Raw genomic sequence first — 19332 nt, 5'->3', positions numbered from 1 at the left:
CCGAACTCTTCTAACTGGGTGATCACTTATAACAGTTATTTTTGGGTGCACTTTGTATCCATGTTGTCGATGTCCAAGAGGGGGAAGGATTCATTTACTTCATTTGGGTATCATATTTTATTTGAGTTTCATCTTGTCAAAATCTATGTACAATTTTTGATGGCAATCCCACTGATTCAACAGTTATAAAATGTTATTAAATGTTTCCAGATGTGGAACCCTAAAAAATTTTAATACATCTTTGAAATAAGTGCATGACATTAGAAGCCTTATTTAATTTAAATTATTATTTCTTCTATTTTGTTTTCTTGGAGTGCATTCTGAACTGTTTTGATCTCTGAAAATTTAGTTTTATTTATTTCAACTCTAGAGTTGAACAGTTAGTCCATTGACCATTTATTTACATAGATTTAGTGAATAACCTAAATTTTTCCTTTTCTTTTTGGATAGTATTTTTTAACTTGGCATTTTATGTGATGTCGAAATATCTAGATTGTTTGTGATAGACAAACTAGTTTGCTTTCCTTTTTTTCTCTCCTTACCAAGCAGTTGGATCCAATCAGCTGCCTGCTGGTTGCTTGGGCCTGTGGGGAAGGTGAGCATGCTCTAGTGTCTGTCATTTCTGCCAGGTTAATCCTTCCCTTAGAGTCGATGCCAAATGTGGGGAGGAGTTATGGTGGATTAACTGAACTTTAAGAAAATCTGTGACAGTCTTTTTTCTCCAGGTGGCCCTATCACTGCCATTATTTTTCACTAAGCAAAGAATTGACTCTGCTATAATGTCATTTGTCTTTGTCAGCTTATTGTATTTTTAAAGTAAATTTTGTTCCATTTAAACAAATATATTCTTATTGCATTAGAAAGGCCAAGAACTTTAGAATTGTTTATATATTTTGGTGTTTGGATTTCATCATGAAATTCCTGTGTCTATATTGGTTTCAAAATGAAATGATAGTCCAGATGTTTATATATCACAGCGCATGTTCTAACTGAATATACAGAATTTTATGAGATTATTTTATACTCTATTGTTTAAGTAGATTATGATAGAGAAGTAGGAAAGACACTATAATATTATCATTTTATCACAACTATTATTTAGAATATATGTATGGTTTGATGTTTTTAAAAATTCTGTGATGAATTTTTAAACAAATTTGTATGCCTAACATTCTATATTTCTGATGCATTATAAAAAGCCTTTCTGACCCCTTAATTCATTCTATTTAGGATTGTTCTTAACACAATATTTCAGCGTATTATAAAAATTTTTTGTTTTGAGTTCCAAAGTGCATTCATGATAAAGAGATGCCATTTTAATAAAGAAAGTAGAAAACCACAAAGTGGTAGTTATTTAATGATGTATTAAATATGGTATAAATAGTGGAATTTTTTCTAAGAAAATTTGAAGTGAGTCTTTAAAATTTTATTTAAATTTATTCAAAAGGCAGAGAGGGAGAGAGGAAGGGATACATGGATAGACAGAGGGAGAGGGAGATGGCAGAGGGTGGGAGAAGAGAGAAACAGCGATCTCTGCTGGTTCATTCACCAAGTGCACAAAATGACTGGGACTAGACTAGGCCAGAGTCAGGAACCAGGAACTCAATCCAGGTCTCCAATGTGCATGACTGGAACCCAGCCACTAGAGCCATTACCTGCTGCCTCCCCAGGTTTCCGTTAGCAAGAAGCTGGAGTCAGGAGTGGGATAGGGATTCAGATCTAGGTACTCTGGTAAGAAATACTGGTGTGTCAACTGTTGTCTTCACTGCCAGGCCAAATGCATGCCCCTAAAGTGAGTCTTTGTACACTACGTAGCTTAGAGTTATTTTTTAGAGTATTTTAGCAATTTTTAATTTAAATACAGTGTGTCCTCTGTGTAACTGACTGTAATTTGAGATTAATTTAAAAATTGTATTAACTTGAGGCGCCCGTAGAGGAGAAAGAGCAATTCCTATCTGCTTGTTTATTCCCCAATTTCCTGCAAAGACTGGGGGAGGCAAGAAGGCGAAGCCAAAGGCTGGGAAGCTCTCCAGATCTCCTATTGTAGGTGGCAGAAATCTAGGTGCTTGAACCATCAACTTTGCTTCCCAGTTTCTGCATTAGCAAGCAGCTGGAGTCAGGAACTAGAGCGCAGAATTGAGCCCCGTTTCTCCAGTTTGTGATGTGGTCATCTTAACTCCTAGGCTAAATGCCTGTCCCAAGATTAATTGTAAAATATCTAGTAGTTTGAGGCCTGCACTGTGGCATAGTAGGTAAAGCCGTCGTCTCCAGTGCTGGCATCCTGCATGGGCACTCTCTGCTGTGGCCTGGGATATTAGTAGAAGATGGCCCAAGTCCTTCGGCCCCTGCACCCACGTGAGAGATCTGGAAGAAGCTCCAGGCTCCTGGCTTCAGATAGGCCCAGTTCTGGCTGAGGCAGTCATTGGCGGAGTGAACCAGGGATGGAAGACCTGTCTCTTTCTCTGTCTCTGTCGCTCTGCCCCGTCTCTGTAACTCCACCTTTCAAATAAATAAATAAATCTTTAAAATATATATGTATATAAAAATATCTAGTAGTTCAAGAAATTTATAATTCCTGCCACTGTTTTTGCTCTTTTTATGCCAACATCTTGTCTTTGCTATTTACGGTCCCTCTAGGGTCACTTCCTCAATTCATTCCAGAGATGCCTCCAAATGTTAGCTTGGTGTAGCTTAAAATCTTCCTGCTCAGACTGTGTGCTCCTTGAGGGTAAAGCCACACTTCTCATCCATCCTTTTATCACTAGAGTTTTATGTATTGTGAGGTAATGTAAGTTTCCTGATAAATGTTTTGGAATAATTATGTTAGCTCAATAAAACTCTGCCTTGGGTACCTTTCATCCTTAACTCTTGTACCCATCACAGTTCCACCTTCCAAAGGTTTGGTATAATTCAGACTTAATGCAACAGGGGAGGGGGGTGGGGAGGGGGCTGCCTGCCTAGATGAAATTGTAACAAAGTAACTCCTTTCAGGGGGTTGTACTTACTAATGTTATTTCATTAGGTATTCAGATGATTTATAAAGTCAGGAAGTATTCCTTTAATGTTTTGCCTACAGAGACAGGCTAATACTTCTGTTATTTTTTCTCTGTGACCTTTATAAAAGCATTCCAATACCTAAGTAGCCTTCTATTTGCTGTCATCAAATAACAAGAAAACCAATGGGAGGCTTCCATAAGCTTCTTATGTGATTCTTTAATCTATGCTAACAATGGAAAAACAACATGAAACAAACATGGAAGTTCATTTAGTCGTTTAGATTTGTGAAGTTAAGTGAGAGCAGAGAATGCTGATTTCATGCATTTTTATCCCATGGTTGTAGAATATATGGTTGAATAATTTATGCATTCTTGATACTTGTTAGCAAGGTTAATCCTACAGTGAAGGAAAGCAGCAGTTAGATTCTAGAACAGACCAGTAAGCATGTAAGTGTTGGAAGAAATTAATGAGACCTGATGATGGAGGTACTATCATCTGTAAATTCTTTTTGTTATTTTAAGTAAAATTAATACAATATTTAGTACTTTTAACCCACACAATCTTATCTGCATTTTGGTAGTGGGTAAATTTTAAATAACATTGTTAGAGACATTAGCAAGATATTTTTTTTCTAAAAGAGCTGATGGAGATCTTTATGGATAATCAGATGTAGACTCTGTCTATGAGTATTTAAAGTCAAGCCAGAATTAACTAAAGCAAGTATCAGTAAGTGAAAAAAAGGAATGAATAGATGATTTAAGGCTTTTTATGAAAAAAAAATGCAATATTTACACCTGTAAAAAATTCAATGTGTATTTGTATTTGTGAAGAATAAGGTGTTTTATGGAGGCAAAATTATGACACAGCAGGTTACCTGCATTTATATCAGAGTATGGGTTCAAGTCCTGGTTTATCTGCTTTTTTTTTTCTCCCAAAGAAACTTTATTTAATGAATACAAATTTCATAAGTACAACTTTAGAAATATAGTGATTCTTCCCATCATACTTGCCCTTCAGCCCCCTCCTGTCACCCCACCTCCTCTTCCATCCCCCATTCCCAGTCCTGTTACCTATAAACATAGCTATGTTGAACCTAATTTTTTGTTGGTTGCTTATCTTTCTGGCTTTTTTCATAGTAATTAAGTGTTTTAGAAACTAAATATTTATACACTTGTAATTTACTAATAATGTAGTGATTATAGTATTGGGCATTCTGTGATATTGTTTGTTTTAGAAACATTTTTCTGTTCCCTTTCAGTCCACTTTCTTAACAGTTACCTCAGAATGTCTCTAATAATAATGTAAAGTTAATTTCAGAGAGGGACAACAGAAGACGTCTCTGCTTCTTGTGAAGATTGTAAAAATTTCTTCCTTTCTTTACTTGTAATGATTTATATAGTTTTGCATGTTTTATATCCAGTAACTATCTTATATGTCTAAATAATATTATCACAAAACTATTTCTAGAAGTCTGTAGTTTATAATTGGTAGTCCACTGAGCTTCAAGGTCAAAATTTATGTTTGTCTTCTCTTTGGTGTAAATCTCTGTTTTTTTCTTTTACTAAATTGGAATTTTGAAAGGTGGTTTTAAAGTTTGAAGCCCTGTCAGATTTGATATGTGAGGATAATTTTGGAGATATAAAATTCTCTCCCTCATGTTCCTCTGTGCTTCCCTGCTCCCCCCAGAAAAAAAAAAAAAAAAAAAAAAAAAAACAAGAAGGAGAAAACAGATTACTTGGTATAGACAAAATAATAAGGAAATCAGTGATTTGTGAACAGTAAACCATAAAGCAACATCCCCTGTAATCAATCAGTCCTTCTCTTTGGCTTAGTAAAGCATCCAATTTGCTCAGCTTACAAAAAAGTAGTGAATTTCAGGTTGAATTGTTCACATATCTAAGCTCTTTTTGGTCTGTATAGATTTCCTGTGTAATTCTGTTTATTTCCCCATAACTTGTCTTTAACGTTTAAGTATTAATAAAAAATAGAAAAGTCTCTGGGTTCTGTTTTAATTGTAGAGGCAGTAATTGTGTTCTGCGGTGGTTTGATGTAACAGGGGACAGCTAAGTTGATTGTAGGTTTGATAATCTTTCTCAAATATCTGTCTAGGGATATTTTTATTAATGATAAACCATGTGTAACTGCTTGGGAATTCTGTCCTAGGTTATCTGACATGACTTGTACATTTCTACAATCCAAGGCTGTTTATAGCTATATAAGCGTACTTGTAGAGATTTGGCAAGAATAATCCTTAAGTGGGCATATCATTATAGTAATATAATTAATATATGAATATTTCAGAAGTGATCTGCAGTCCTCATTGCCTGTATTTAATTCACAAAGATTTATTAATCTATTTACTTTAACTTCCCTAGTGGAAATGTTTAGTCTTTTAACCTTTCAGTGGTTGTATTTGATAACTTTCCATATGATAAAATGATGGAAGTTGTTACCTGTGACAACCCCTCCACCCTTTCTGGGCATTTATTTGAGTATCTTCAGTCTCCTGGAGAGCCTCCAAATGATTTTAGTGATTCCTCTGATGACATACTGGCTAAGTAGAAGTTAAAAGGAAGAAGAGACTGAATGTGATACTCCTCAAGATAACTATCATTTAATCATATTTATGTGAAGCTTACAAAATATAGAATCTCTTAATAAAAATGATTTCAACTAATCTTAAGATTTGTAATTTTAAAAATGGTGAAAGATCTTTTCAAAAATGAATTAAAGTTGAGGGATGTCTGTGGGCACCATTGGCTGATAGATCTTTGTGACAGCTTCTTTATTTTTCTTAAGATTTTTGTTTTTAAATTTATTTGAGAGGCAGGGTTACAGACAGACAGGGAGAGACAGAGAGAAAGGTCTTCTGTCTGCTGGTTCACTCCCCAAATGGCCACAATGGCTGGAGCTGGGCCGATCAGGAGTCAGGAGCTTTTTCCGGGTCTTCCACGTGGGTGTAGGGGCTGGAGCACTTGAGCCATCTTCCACTGCTTTCCCAGGCCATAGCAGAGAGCTGGATGGGAAGTGGAGCATCTGGGACTTGAACTGGCACCCACATGGGATGCTGCCAGCACTGCAAGCAGTGGCTTTACCTGCTTCGCCCCAACGCCGGTCCCATACTTACATTTTTTTTTTTATAGTTCATGCTTTCTCCTTATTTTCTTTGTACTAATATAGTCCCTTTAATAGTTCTCTTTGTTTCTTTTTTGTGACAGCCTTTGATTGCTAAATTCTCTTAGTGTGTATTTCACAAAAAGTATCTTTAGAGGATTTCTTTTAAAAGTGTTTATTTGAAAAACAGAGAGGCACAGAGAAGGAAATAGGAAGAGGCAGGCAGGCAGAAAGAGAAAGAAGGAAAGAGAGACAGAGACAGATAAGTTATTTTCTCTTTATTTGAAAGACGGACTGACAGAGACAGATCTTCCATCCTCTGGATAACTCCTCAAATACTTGTATCAGCTGGGGTTGGGCCATGTCAGATATGGGAACCTGGAACTCAGTGTGGGTCTCCTGTATGGGTGGCAGGGACCCAACGACTTAAACTACCACCTACTGCCTTCTAGGGTGTGTGTTAGTGGGAAGCTAGATTAGAAACAGAGCTGTTACTCGAACCCAGCTCCTCCAGTATTGGATGCTGGCATGACAAGCAGCATGTTAACCACTCTGAGAGATATCTCTTCCTAGAAATATCTTTATTTTTCCCTTTTGAAAGCAGCTTATAAAAATGGAATTATGTTTTCTCTGTACATTCCGCTAGGTCAGTTGCTCTAGTCTGCCTTGTTTGGGAATCGGGCTTGAGCAACTCCAGTTGGGAACATGTCATTTTTGAAACAAATAGAGAAAACCAAGGGAAACTGGAACTGTTGCTTAAAGCTTCTGCTCACAGGGTGCACATCAGTGCCTTTTTCTTTTGGTTGGTCGCAGCTAAGCATGTGGCCTGTGTCACTGGGCTAGTATGTTTCACTTATGAGAAGGGCCAGTGTGAGTCCATGATACAATCTTACTTGAAAACAGGCTTCAAATGTACTTCCCCTTTTAATTTTTTCAAAAATTAAGCAGTTATCTCTTTTTTTTTTTTTTTTTTTTTTTGACAGGCAGAGTGGACAGTGAGAGAGAGAGACAGAAAGGTCTTCCTTTGCCGTTGGTTCACCCTCCAATTAGCAACTAGTGTCAGAGAAAACCTGCTCTCAGTCTAGTTGTCTTTGTTTTCTATGCATTATTTGTCTGTAGTTGTTTTTAAGATGGTCACTTTTTTGTAATGTTTCATGATTTCATTTGATAAGTGTATGCAGAGTGTTTCATTATTAACTCCACCTTACATTTCAGTCAATCTGAGAATTCACATCGCTTTTCAGTTCTTCAGATGCCCAGCCACTTTTACCCAACATTATATGCATAAAATCCCTTCCATTCTCACCCTTTGAACTCTTCGTAACCAATTAGCAGAACTTCTCAGTTCTGTCCTTCACGTGGTATGGTGGCTGTTTCATGTTATTTTTTAGTAAGCTCTTGGTTTCTGTGTGCTGCATGCTGAATACATTTCCCAGCACTTGTCATTTTCTGATTATTTAGTTTTTTTTCAGTCTGGAATTTATTACACATGTTTCATTTTTATTTGAATGACTATGTATTTCACTTTTCTAATATTTCTCTTTATATCCAAAAATTTTTGTTTGATTTCTATCTCATTGTGTTTCATAATTTCTCATCTTTTTTTAATGAAGATTTATTTATTTATTTGAAAGTTACAGTTACACTGAGAGAGGGAAAGGCAGAGAGGAAGAGAGAGGGGGAGGGGGAGGGAGAAGGAGGGAGGTCTTGCATCTGCTGGTTCACTCCCCAATTAATGGTCAGTGCTGGGCCAATCTGAAGCCAGGAGCCAGGAGCTTCTTCCAGGTCTCCCACATGGGTGCAGGGGCCCAAGCACTTGGGCCACCTTCTACTGCTTTCCCAGGCCATAGCAGAGAGCTGGTTCAGAGGTGGAGCAGACAGGATACAAACTGGCACCTATATGGGATGCTGGCACTGCAGGCAGCACCTTTACCTGCTACACCACAGCGCCGGCCCCCGTTTCTCATTCCTTTTAAAAAATCTTTAAAAATGCTTTAGCCATTTATTTTCATCTACCTGAAATGCAGAATGAAAGAGAAAGAGAGAGGGCGACCTTGATCTTCCATCCACTGCTGCACTTCCCAGATGCCAGCAATAGCCAAAACCGGGCTAGATGAAGCCTGGAACTCCATGGGGGTCTTGCTTCTCAGGATGCATCAGTGGGATGCTGGATCCAGAGGTTTGAGTAACCAGTACTTGAACCAACACTTCAATAGCTTAGCCTGCTATGCCACAATACCTGCCCTTAACATTTCTTAGTGTTTCTAAAAGGATTTTGAGGTAGTTTGTCCATCCTTCAGAGAGACATATAGTGTGGTATAGTTAAATTTACATTCCCTGGGGGCAGTCTACTGGGGTTTGATTTCCAGCTCTCCACATAGCAGCTGTTTTCCTTTAGGCTGTTATTTAACCTAACTGGGCCTCAATTTTCTCATCAATTGAATCAGAACTAAGTGTAAATACCTACCTTATAGGTTATTGTGAGGATTGTGCAAGGAATAAATTAGGTACTTCTTGTAAAATGGGTATACCAAAACCTGGCACATAGTAAGTGTTCAGTAACTGTTAGCTATCATCATCAGTAACACCACCATCATCCTCCCCTCCATCGTCAGTAGCATCATTATTGTTATTTCTCAGAGCACGGCAAATGTGGTCATTGCCGTGGTCCTCTATAATACTCACTTATTCTGAAGGAAATCCATTTCTGAGTATTGATTTTGCTTGCTAGCTTTTTATCATTAGTTTTCTTTTTCTTTCAAGGATTTTAGAATTAGGATTTGGAAACTAATTTTGACTGGTTAGCTGTTGTGGTTGTTTTCTCACTCACTCTCCTCTAGATTCCATTTTCCTTTTCTAACAATTTATAGTTACCCCTATTGCACATTCCCAAATGGCGCCTTATGATTGGTTCTGAGTTCCTTTCTTCATGGAGTCTGTTGGTTGGATCCGCATCCAGTCACTGAACCCCTCAGCACTCTGTTACCATCTTTAAGGTTGTGTTGGTGGCCCTCAGCTTTAGTTGGCTTCATAGTCTCAGACAACATGTAGGCAGTTTTCATCAGCCTTCTTCCCCCACCCCCAGTGAAACCTTTTGTTTAAGGAGTACAAATTTCATAAGTACAATTTTAGGAATATAGTGATTCTTCCCACCATACCTGCCCTCCCATGCTCACTCCCACCCCTTCTCCTCCTCCTCCCTCTCCCATTCCCAGTCCCAGTCCCATTCTCCATTAAGATTCATTTTCAATTAACTTTATACACAGAGGACCAACTCTGTACTAAGTAAAGACTTCAATAATTTGCACATGCACACACACAAATATGGAATGCATCACTAATTTGCATGTCATCCTTGTACAAGGGCCATGTTGATCTTCTCTGTATTGTTCCAATTTTAGTATATATGCTGCCGAAGCAAGCACATCATCAGCCTTCTTTTTGAAGTCTGCAGTTGTACCGCAAGTTCCTGGGGTTAGGAGGAGATCCCGAGTCTGTTTCCTTGTCTTGGGCCACCTTACTCCTTGTGCTTCTCAGTGTGAAGTCAGACAGGTGGTGGTGTCACTTGTGCTCATCACTGGAGGTGTGTGAGGCTCCACATTTGCTTTCTGTTTCCTGTTTTCATGTACTTGATTTTTTTTTTTGGGGGGGGGGGGGTCTATAAAGGGATTTAAATCCTGAACTTTCTGTGCAGTTCTGATGGGAAGTGTTTCCCACTTTTATCTGTATTATTTCTTCTATATTTTATGAGGTTAATTTTTTTCTTGGTCACTTATTACTTTGCTTTTGTTTTCTCCTAAGACTTGGGGTTTATTGTGTTTGTTTATTTGGGCAATTTTTTGTCTTGCACCTCCCAACTTGAATATGTAGTTCATAAGGACTTCGTTCACTGCTATATTCCTAACATCTTAATTACTTGTGTAATAGGTACTCAATAAAATGTACAGAGTCCATGAATGATTGGTGGTATCTTTGTCCTGAGTTGTGTCATCATTGTTGTGTTTCAGTTAATGTGGATTTGAGACCTCTGTGGACTTCTCAAGGAACGGTTGTTCTCACTGGAGGAAGGACAGGTGGTGTGACCAGAGGCCTCTTGGCATTGTTTATTTCTTAGGAACTAAGTCTTTTCATACTTCTCGATAGATGTTATTTATGATGACCTGTTGTTTTCCGTCTGCGAATCTAGTCTAAGTCTGCTATTTGAACTGTCGTTGAGACAAACCAGTGTGATGCTTTGTTCTGGGCCCATAAGTTGGAGTCAGGCATCTCCCTCCCCCCATTTTTGTTTTCTTTTTTGAGTGTAGGCAGAACTTGGATATTTAATCTTTGTTTATCTGATCATTTAAAAGAATTGCTTGGGAGGTTATTCTGGGGGCATGTATCACCCCTCTGCTATTTATTATAAGCAAACTTGATTGAGTCAACATAATAGAGTTGTAAAATTAACTGCCCTGCTGGTGTCCTCTCCTGATTTTTAAAATAATTGTTTTACTCTGCTGTTGCAAAAGCCCTGGAATTGCTCAGTCCTCAAATATAATTTTCTCTTGTCCATTGTTTGGCTATGTTTGCACCTCTCTTCTTTCTCCATTATTCTAATTCCACTCTAAATGTTGCAGTAATTTTCCAGTCTATGGCAGGCTTTCTAGTTTCCAGAGCAGCTATAACTACATTTTTTCCATCATTTCTTAACTATCAGTTTTTCAGTTTGGTCTTAAAGCACAGAAGCATGTGTTTTCTTAGTCAGCCATCTTGATTCTGTTTTCCCATTTAATTTTTAAAAACTTGGTTTAGAAATAAATGATTTTATACTGGCCTGCCTCTATTAATTTCTTCCTGGGGGAGATCATGGAATAAAGAGCAGTCAGTGATTCTTGTCGTTTGAAAGACTGAAATCACTTTATATTCTATCATATTTTCTTTGTGTTTAATTCATGAGTTACCCCCTTTTTCTTTTTGGGCACTTTGAACCTTTTGCAGTTGCTGCTTGCTACATAGGTTAAAAATGTATTTGTTTGGTATCATAGATTGATTCTACCAGTATCACAAACTATAATACCTAACAAAAAAGCGGTAAGAGCTAAAGCTAGGAGAGTCAATTAAATCTAGATCCCTTCTTTTCTCTTTCACTCTCTGCCTTATGGCTTTTCTCCCAAGTTAATTAATTTCCATGTCTCCTGGCCATTAGCAATTAATTGGATCTTTTTTTTTCTTTTAGCCTCGAGGGTCTTTTTTTTTTTTTTTTTTTTTTTTTTTGTAGTTTTGGCTCAGTGCTATCAGGAAATGCTTGCTTATTTGTTTTACAATACAATCAGTACTGTAACCACAGACCCATATGATGTCCAGCTGTGTAAAGTAGTATCACCCCCCAATGTACCTGTACACAGTAGATACGTTCTCTGTGACACTTAGATTAGAGACACATTTGTTCAAGGATTTGAGACCTAAATAATTCATGGAATGAACATTCTGGTTCAGAAATTGAAAGGACTTGTGTTCCCAGATGAAATTTTTGATATTACAATGAAAAGAGTTCAACTGAAGCATTTACAAAGAACACTTGGATATTATTCTGTGAAGCAAGATACTACTATAAAGTGACCTAAAATCTACTTTGAGTTGACTTTGTGTGTGTCCTGTGCTATTAGAGCAAATCTGCTTTAGGATTTTAGATTCTTGTTGTGTCCTTTGGTTTTAGACCTTTATTGCTGCCAAAAGTGTTTGCTTACTGGTTGCCAGTTGTTAAAGTAAACCTACATTGAAACTTGGGTGAATTATATTACATTTATGAGATATGCTACAAACATACTGAATTCAGATATCCATAACCATTGGTTGTAGAGAAAAAGAGTTTCAACATCTTGGAAGGGAAATTCAACATAGGAAAGAGTTTCTTAGCAACAAATCCGCTAATGAGCTGTGTGATTAACTTGAGGCATACCTTGAACCCAGTTGATACGTCTTTTTCTTTGTCATGACATTTTAGGTCAAAAATTTGTTCCTGAAGTCATTCAGACTCTTCTTTGTTTTTTTTGTTTGTTTGTTTGTTTGTGTTTTTGTTTTTATTTGAAAGTCAGAGTTACACAGAGAGAGAAGGAGAGGCAGAGAGAGGTCTTCTGTCCACTGGTTCACTCCCCAATTGGCTGCAACAGCCAGAGCTGTGCTGATCCAAAGCTAGGATCCAGGAGTTTCTTCCTGGTCTCCCATGGGGTGCAGGAGCCCAAGGACTTGATCTGTCTTCTACTGCTTTCCCAGGCCACAACAGAGAGCTGGGTCGGAAGTGGAGCAGCCAGGACTTGAACTGGCACTTATGTGGGATGCTGGCACTGCAGGTGGCAGCTTTACCCGCTAAGCCATAGTGACAGCCCCAGACTCTTCTTTGAATTACAAATCTTCTACTTTGCAACTATGATAAATTCATTCTCCCATGGCTTCATTTTCCTCAGATGTAAAATTAATGTAAATAATCTCAACCTCCTAGAGCTGCTGTAAGTAGTTGTCTAGCACAGGGCTCTACAGAGTCAGTAATTAATGCAGTTAGTATCTTCTTGCCCTATTTCTCTGCTCTGCTTTGTAACCTGTTCTTTAGCCACAGGATCATTTTGCTGGCTATATACGTCTGGTAGCTGTGCCTCAGCTTTCTCGCTATTTAATTAGCTGATTTGGTGAATTTCCTGATGCTGTCATTACTTGAGAATTTTTTTTTTTAAGATTTATTTTATTTATTTGAAAGAGTTACAGGGAGGTAGATACAGGGAGAAAGGTCTACCTTCTGTTGGTTCACTCCCCTAATGGCTGCAACAGCCGGAGCTGCACCGATTGGAAGCCAGAGGAGCCAGGAGCTTCTTCCGAGTGGAGGGGCCCAAGGACGTGGGCCATCTTCTACTGCTTTCCCAGGCTATAGCAGAATCGGAAGAGCAGCGGCTGAGACTAAAACCAGTGCCCATAAGGGATGCCTGCACTGCAGGCCAGGGCATTAACCCACTGCACCACAGCGCCGGCTCCTGGTTGAGTTATTTTCAAGCTCTACAATTGGTCAGGATTTTTTTAAAGATTTATTTATTTATTTGAAATTCAGAGTTATACAGAGAGAGGAGAGGCAGAGAGAGAGGTCTTCCATCCGATGGTTCACTCCCCAGATGGCCCCAAAGGCTGGAGCTGTGCCAATCTGAAGCCAGGAGCCAGGAGCCTCCTCTGGGTCTCCCACGTGGGTGCAGAGGCCCAGCACTTGGGCCATCCTCTACTGCATTCCCAGGCCATAGCAGAGAGCTGGATAGGAAGCGGAGCAGCTGGGTCTCGAACCAGTGCCCACATGGCATGTGGGTGCTTCAGGCCAGGGCGTTAACCCACTGCGCCACAGCTCTGGCCCCAGATAGTCAGTTTTGACTTAAACTCTCATCTGTTCCTTCTGATGTCTGCTCCCAGAGGCTTTGGGGTATCCTCTTACCATTTTTTCTTTCAGTGCATCTAGACTGGAGGGCATCTCTTATTTACAGTTTTTAGATATAATCTAGATTACTGACCATAAATATCAGCCATAAATATCATATTCGTCAAACAGCAATGAGGGGTGATGACTAGACCCTTAGAAGTACATGTACGGTTTCCAAGAAAGGTAGTGAGAAAATTGATCTAGCAACTTCCTGCTGGGGGAAGGTAAAGGTGATAGGCACACTGAAGGTTAGAGTGGGTGGGCAGTGAGGATTTTAGTGTAGAGGGTTACTGAGTAAATTTGGCCTTGGAGTTCTGTGTTTGTCAACTTTTTGTTACTTTAATATACCTAAGAGCAACTTCTTAACATAGAAGAAAATTTATTTTGGTTTGCAGCTTGGAGGTTCTCATTCTAAGGCCGTAAGTGTGTAGCCCCATTAGTCTGGGGTCTGATAAGGATTGCACATGATAGAACCCTGGGCAGAAGAAGAATCTTAGGGGGATCCAGGAAGCAGAGAGACACAGGGAGACACAGAGAGACACACCCTCTTCCTCTACACTGTCTGGTCTCTCCTTCTTGATGCCATCATGATTTGATCACTGGGCTCTGCCCTAGCAACATATGACAATCCATTCACCTCCAGCAGGCCCCACCTTCAGATACCATAATAGGATCAAGCCTGTACCCTAATTCATCAACCATTGGCAAAATTTGGGCTTTAAAAGTCGACATGTGTTTGGGGAGCCTAAATCCTGTTTAAGCTGTTGCTTTTCCATATTGGCATTACAGTAAAAGAGCAACTCATTATCCAGGCGTGGGGGTAAAAGTGTTGTGCTGTGGACAAACATGATTTGAGGTCAGTTCTGTCTGAGCCATTCATGATTGTAGTTCAGCTCTGCATCTTCTCTAGCCCTCTGGCTACCACCTTGAGAGTCCCAGTTTCCTCCCTTGTGAAGGCACTGAAGAAATTGATAGCAACCTCAATAAATTAGTATGACATATGAAGAAACATATGAAGAAATGATGGCAAAGCCTAGCACAGAGGAGGTGCTCAGAAAGTTCGGTTGTTATTGCTTCTCTTATGTCTGTTACTTTATGTTTATATTGGAGTTGCTGTTGTAATTATTGTTGAAAATGGCAAGGAAGGAACTTATCAATTCTGGGGCATTTTATGTTCTGATTGTCTAATGAACAACTTAGTAAGATAAACATTTTATTTTTGTGGTAGTTTGTATTATTTTGAAAACCTTTGCTGCTGCTTCATGGAGGAAGATTATATTGCCTGGCTCCATTGACATCAACTCGACCATGTGATACTCTCTTGAAATCAAAAGAGCTTATGCTAACTTTAACCAATAAAGTTTGGGAGGAATGGCATGAATTATCTTAAAACATAAATTTTAAAAAGCCAATTGCACTCTCTTTTTTCCCCCTCTGTCATAAAGTTGACAGTATTCTAGACAGGCTGCCCTCTCAGCCTGAAGCATTTATAAATTTTGCATGGAGCACACTAAAAAATAATTTGTGGTCATTTATACGGTTGAGTTGTTTATTACTGCAACACAACCTAACATTGTGTTGGACTTCTCAATATTTTATATACTCAGACACTCCAGAGTACCATTGCCAACGATGATAAGGAGAGGAGTAAAGTGCAGAACTTCACTTTCAACCTCAGTAACCACATGTGACTATTTACTAAGTGAAATTAAAATTTCAGTGCCTCAGTGGCACTGGCTGCATTTCAAGTGTTCATAGTTACATAGGCTGATGGCTTCCATATTGAGTAGTTTAGATCTGGACTATATCTACAGGTGCAGAAAGCTCTATTGGGTAGTGATGGTACAAATATTAGTTTGATCCCTAAAACCTATAAGAGATTATTTTAAGCTCAAGGGACATATCTAATGTTTTCTTTCTTTTCTCAGTTTTTTTCTTATAAAATATATATCACTGTATCCATCTGTCATCTAATTGTTATATGTGGAAAATAACTAGTATATTCAAAGTTACAGAATATAGTTACTTAGCTTACCCTCTTCATTCTTCTCAATTTTTTTTACTTTTGTGAGATTGCACATCTTTAAACTGTACATTGTCAAAAGAAAGGGGGGCATTATATTGTTGAATGGACAAGATAAAGATTGGCTTTGGTAGTCCATCTTGACTCTGGCAAAGACTCAGATCATAATGAGTAACAATTCTTTGAAGATAGTTGATTTAAAAAAAAACTAATTATAGCTAGCCATTAATTAAAGTGGAGTGAAATGATTATATGTGCAAACTGAAATATTATCTACTGATTAGATACAGGTTTCATTTTGGACTTTAAAATTTTAGCTATTTTCTGTGACAAACAGAACAGTCAGATTTACTACTATGGTACATGGAAATCGGCTACTTTGCATGGCATAAGACACTTATGTAACATTCATAAATGTTTTGGAAATATTTACAAGTGATTTACATAGTCATTTTTTTAAACTACTAGTTACTGAATGTTTCAGCAAACATCCTCTGATGTTGGGGTTATTTGAAATGTCACTGCTATGTTTCTCATGCATTCAGTCTAGATTAAGTTGCTCCTATGAAAAATTGTTTAGTCCGTACCAAATCTGGAAAAAGTGTTTATCTAAGCAGCTAGAAAAACTGTGTCTCAGCTGATGAAAGATTTGATAGAAACTGAACGATATTGTTTCAGCTCAATGTATTCTGTATAATTAACCAATTGATGTTTTTTAGTCCATTAAGCAATTTTGTCTGCCCTCCCCAACACTACTTTCCATTCATATCATGTTAGTTATTCTGATCATTTTTAAAATCTCATTAATTGAAGTTGAGAGGCAGCATTAGTGAAAAATTTAAATTATAAAGCGTAAAACATTCTGGGAAAAAGTACTTATGTTGCTTAATGTATACAGTTGTTTAAAGTACAACCACTACAGTTTTTTTCTGGTGGGGAAGAACATTTCATTTAATATTCTATTCTTTTAATAAAATTTACTAATTCCATTTTTCAATCCAATATTTCATTTTTAAAAAATGATTTCTATTTGAAAGAGTTACAGAGAAAGAGAAGGAGAGACAGAGAAAGATCTTTCATCCACTGATTCAGTCTCCAAATGGCCACAAAGGCTGGATTGTTTCAGGCAGGAGCCAAGAGCTTCTTCCCAGTCTCATGTGGGTGGCAAGGCAAGGACTTGGGGTATCATCTGCTTCTTTCCCAGGTGCATTAGCAGGGAGCTGGGTCGGAAGTGGAGCAGCCCAGACTTAAACTGGTGCCCATATGGGACTCTGGTGCTGCGGGTGGCAGCTTAACCCACTTTATCACACAGTTCTGGCCCCACCAACGCAATATTTCTATGTCACTGGGTAACCAAATTCAGGCGCAAGCAAATGAACTTTTATTCATTAGCCTCTATTGAACCTTGCTTAGTGATTAGCACTGTCCTTATTTCTTTGGGTTTCTGCTGGCACATGAGTTGAAGGGTCTGTAGAAAGATGTAAGTCAGTGGCTAATAGCATAAATTTTGAGGCAGACATTTGGCAGAGCATTAGAGATGCCTATGTCCCATATTAGAGTGCCTGGGCTTCACTGTTGGCTTTGCTCTTGATTCTGTCTTCCTGCGACTGTGTACTCTGGGAGTCAGGTGATGGTTCAAGTAGTTGAATCCCTGCTACCTGCATAGGAGACTTGGATTGAATTTCTGGCTCCTGGCTTCAGCCTGGTCCAGTTCTAGCTGTTGCAGGTATTTGGGGAGTAAACCAGCAAATCATAGAACCTCTCTTTCTGTCTTTGACTCTCTTTTTGTCTCTGCCTCTCTGTCTTTCAAAATACAAAAGAACAGAATACATTTTGGATTTTTTTTTTTTTAAGAAAAGGAGTAAATAAAGCTGTTGAGTAGAACCTACTTTCAGGGTAAAGTCGGTTCAATTAAATATTCTGGTATGTCTCAGAGTAAATGTGTACTGATAGGAACTATGATAGAGGGGGCAGTGCTGTGGTATAGTGAGTAAAGCTGCTGCCTGTGGGCAGCATCCCATTTGGATGCTGGTTCGAGGCCTGGTTGCTCCACGTCCCATCCAGCTTCTGCCAATGCTCCTGGGAAGGCAGTGGAGGATTGGCCTAAGTGCTTGGGCCCCTGCACCCATGTGAGAAATGCTGAGGAAGCTCTGCCTGCTGGCTTCAGATTGGCCCTGCTCTGGCTGTCGCTGCCTTTTGGGGAGTGAGCCAGTAGATCAAAGACTTGTCTCTCTCTCTCTCTGTAACTCTGCCTTTCAAACAAAATAAACAAACCTTAAAAAAAGAACTGTGCTAAGACATAGTATCGGCAGATGGCTCAGAAAGGAGACTCAGTTAAACTATTTTAATGTGGCATTGGGAATATTATATAACATTTCTGATCCTCATTTTCCTCTCATGCAGAAAACATGGATAAAAACAATACTGTGTACCTCATAAGACTGCTATGGCCTGCGCCGCGGCTCACTAGGCTAATCCTCCGCCTTGCGGCGCCGGCACACCGGGTTCTAGTCCCGGTCGGGGCCCCGGATTCTGTCCTGGTTGCCCCTCTTCCAGGCCAGCTCTCTGCTGTGGCCAGGGAGTGCAGTGGAGGATGGCCCTTGGGTGTAGCTAGATGCTTGGGCCCTGCGCCCCATGGGAGACCAGGAGAAGTACCTGGCTCCTGGCTTCGGATCAGCACGATGAGCCGGCCGCAGCGTGCCGGCCGCGGTGGCCATTGGAGGGTGAACCAACAGCAAAGGAAGACCTTTCTCTCTGTCTCTCTCTCTCACTGTCCACTCTGCCTGTCAAAAAAAAAAAAAAAAAAAAAAGAGAGAGACTGCTATGCAGATTATTTATAGTTAGCCTAGTACCCAAAGAGAACAAACATCCAGTGAGTGTGTTACTGAAGTACTGTAGTGAACATGACAATCATGTGTTAATTCTTTTCAATTGCTGTTTGCTTTGTGTCTGTCTATACCTAAGTATGATGAAAGATGTGTTTGTTTAGCTGTGGACTCTTCCAAACTCATCACTGCTATCACAAGATCTGGTAAGAAAGCTAATTTTATGTTCTCTGTAATTGGCAAATCTGTAGAAATGGCACATTAGTCACTCAAGATTAACAGTTGTTATTTGAATTTCAGTTACTAGATTTGCATATATGATATCATATAATACCATAAACAAAGAATATCTTACCATATGATAGATTGAAAAGTTAGTTCAAGTAATGTGCAAAAACTGAACATTTTAAATTTTATGAAGACCGAGTATTAGATGCAGTATCGGAAGCACTGTGAGCCGTGTCCTCTTATTTAGATGTTTTCATGTCTCAGAGTTACATTCTGTTCTGTCTCGAGGGGTTTAGAGTATGTAGGTAGAGTGAAAGGGGGAAACTAAACTACTTAAAGACTGAAGATGTACAGACTTGATAATTGATGTATTTTTTGGGTGCGTCTGAAAGATATACCCATTTATTTATAAGCATTTGCTACATACCTCAAATTTTCAATCTAATAAGCACAGTCCTCACCACTTACCATCTGGTTCTGGGAACATTGCAGTATAAAGAACCTGGATTCCAGGAACATTTAGGGTTGTGCTATAATAAAAAATATCTCAAATCCCCTGATAAGGGGCATGGGTAGTCAGAATTTATCATCATAATTGAAAAAAATCACAAGTGCTGTGGATTTGCCATGTAATTGCACATCTGACTTGGAAAAACATGTCTTCATTACTTATAAAGGTTTTACAAGGATTTTCAAAAAGCAAATGCTGCTAAGTG

The 19332-nt window shown here is 38.8% G+C and overlaps 1 protein-coding gene and 1 non-coding gene across 19 annotated transcripts in view; one reads left to right on the top strand and one right to left on the bottom strand.

Moving 5' to 3' along the window:
- Positions 1–19332, top strand: part of CEP128 (centrosomal protein 128) — a 478907-nt gene that overhangs the window by 295511 nt on the left and 164064 nt on the right. The gene's annotated exons all lie outside the window — the stretch shown is intronic.
- Positions 9430–9536, bottom strand: LOC127484682 (U6 spliceosomal RNA). Its single transcript, XR_007911847.1, has one exon. It is a non-coding gene; the product is annotated as a U6 spliceosomal RNA (small nuclear RNA).

The sequence above is a fragment of the Oryctolagus cuniculus genome, chromosome 20, assembly GCF_051225735.1.
Source record: "Oryctolagus cuniculus isolate XC-2025 breed Fujian yellow rabbit chromosome 20, ASM5122573v1, whole genome shotgun sequence".
Lineage (NCBI taxonomy): Eukaryota > Metazoa > Chordata > Mammalia > Lagomorpha > Leporidae > Oryctolagus > Oryctolagus cuniculus.
The sequence above is the reverse complement of the archived record's forward strand: the minus strand, read 5'-3'. Positions and strand labels throughout refer to the sequence as shown.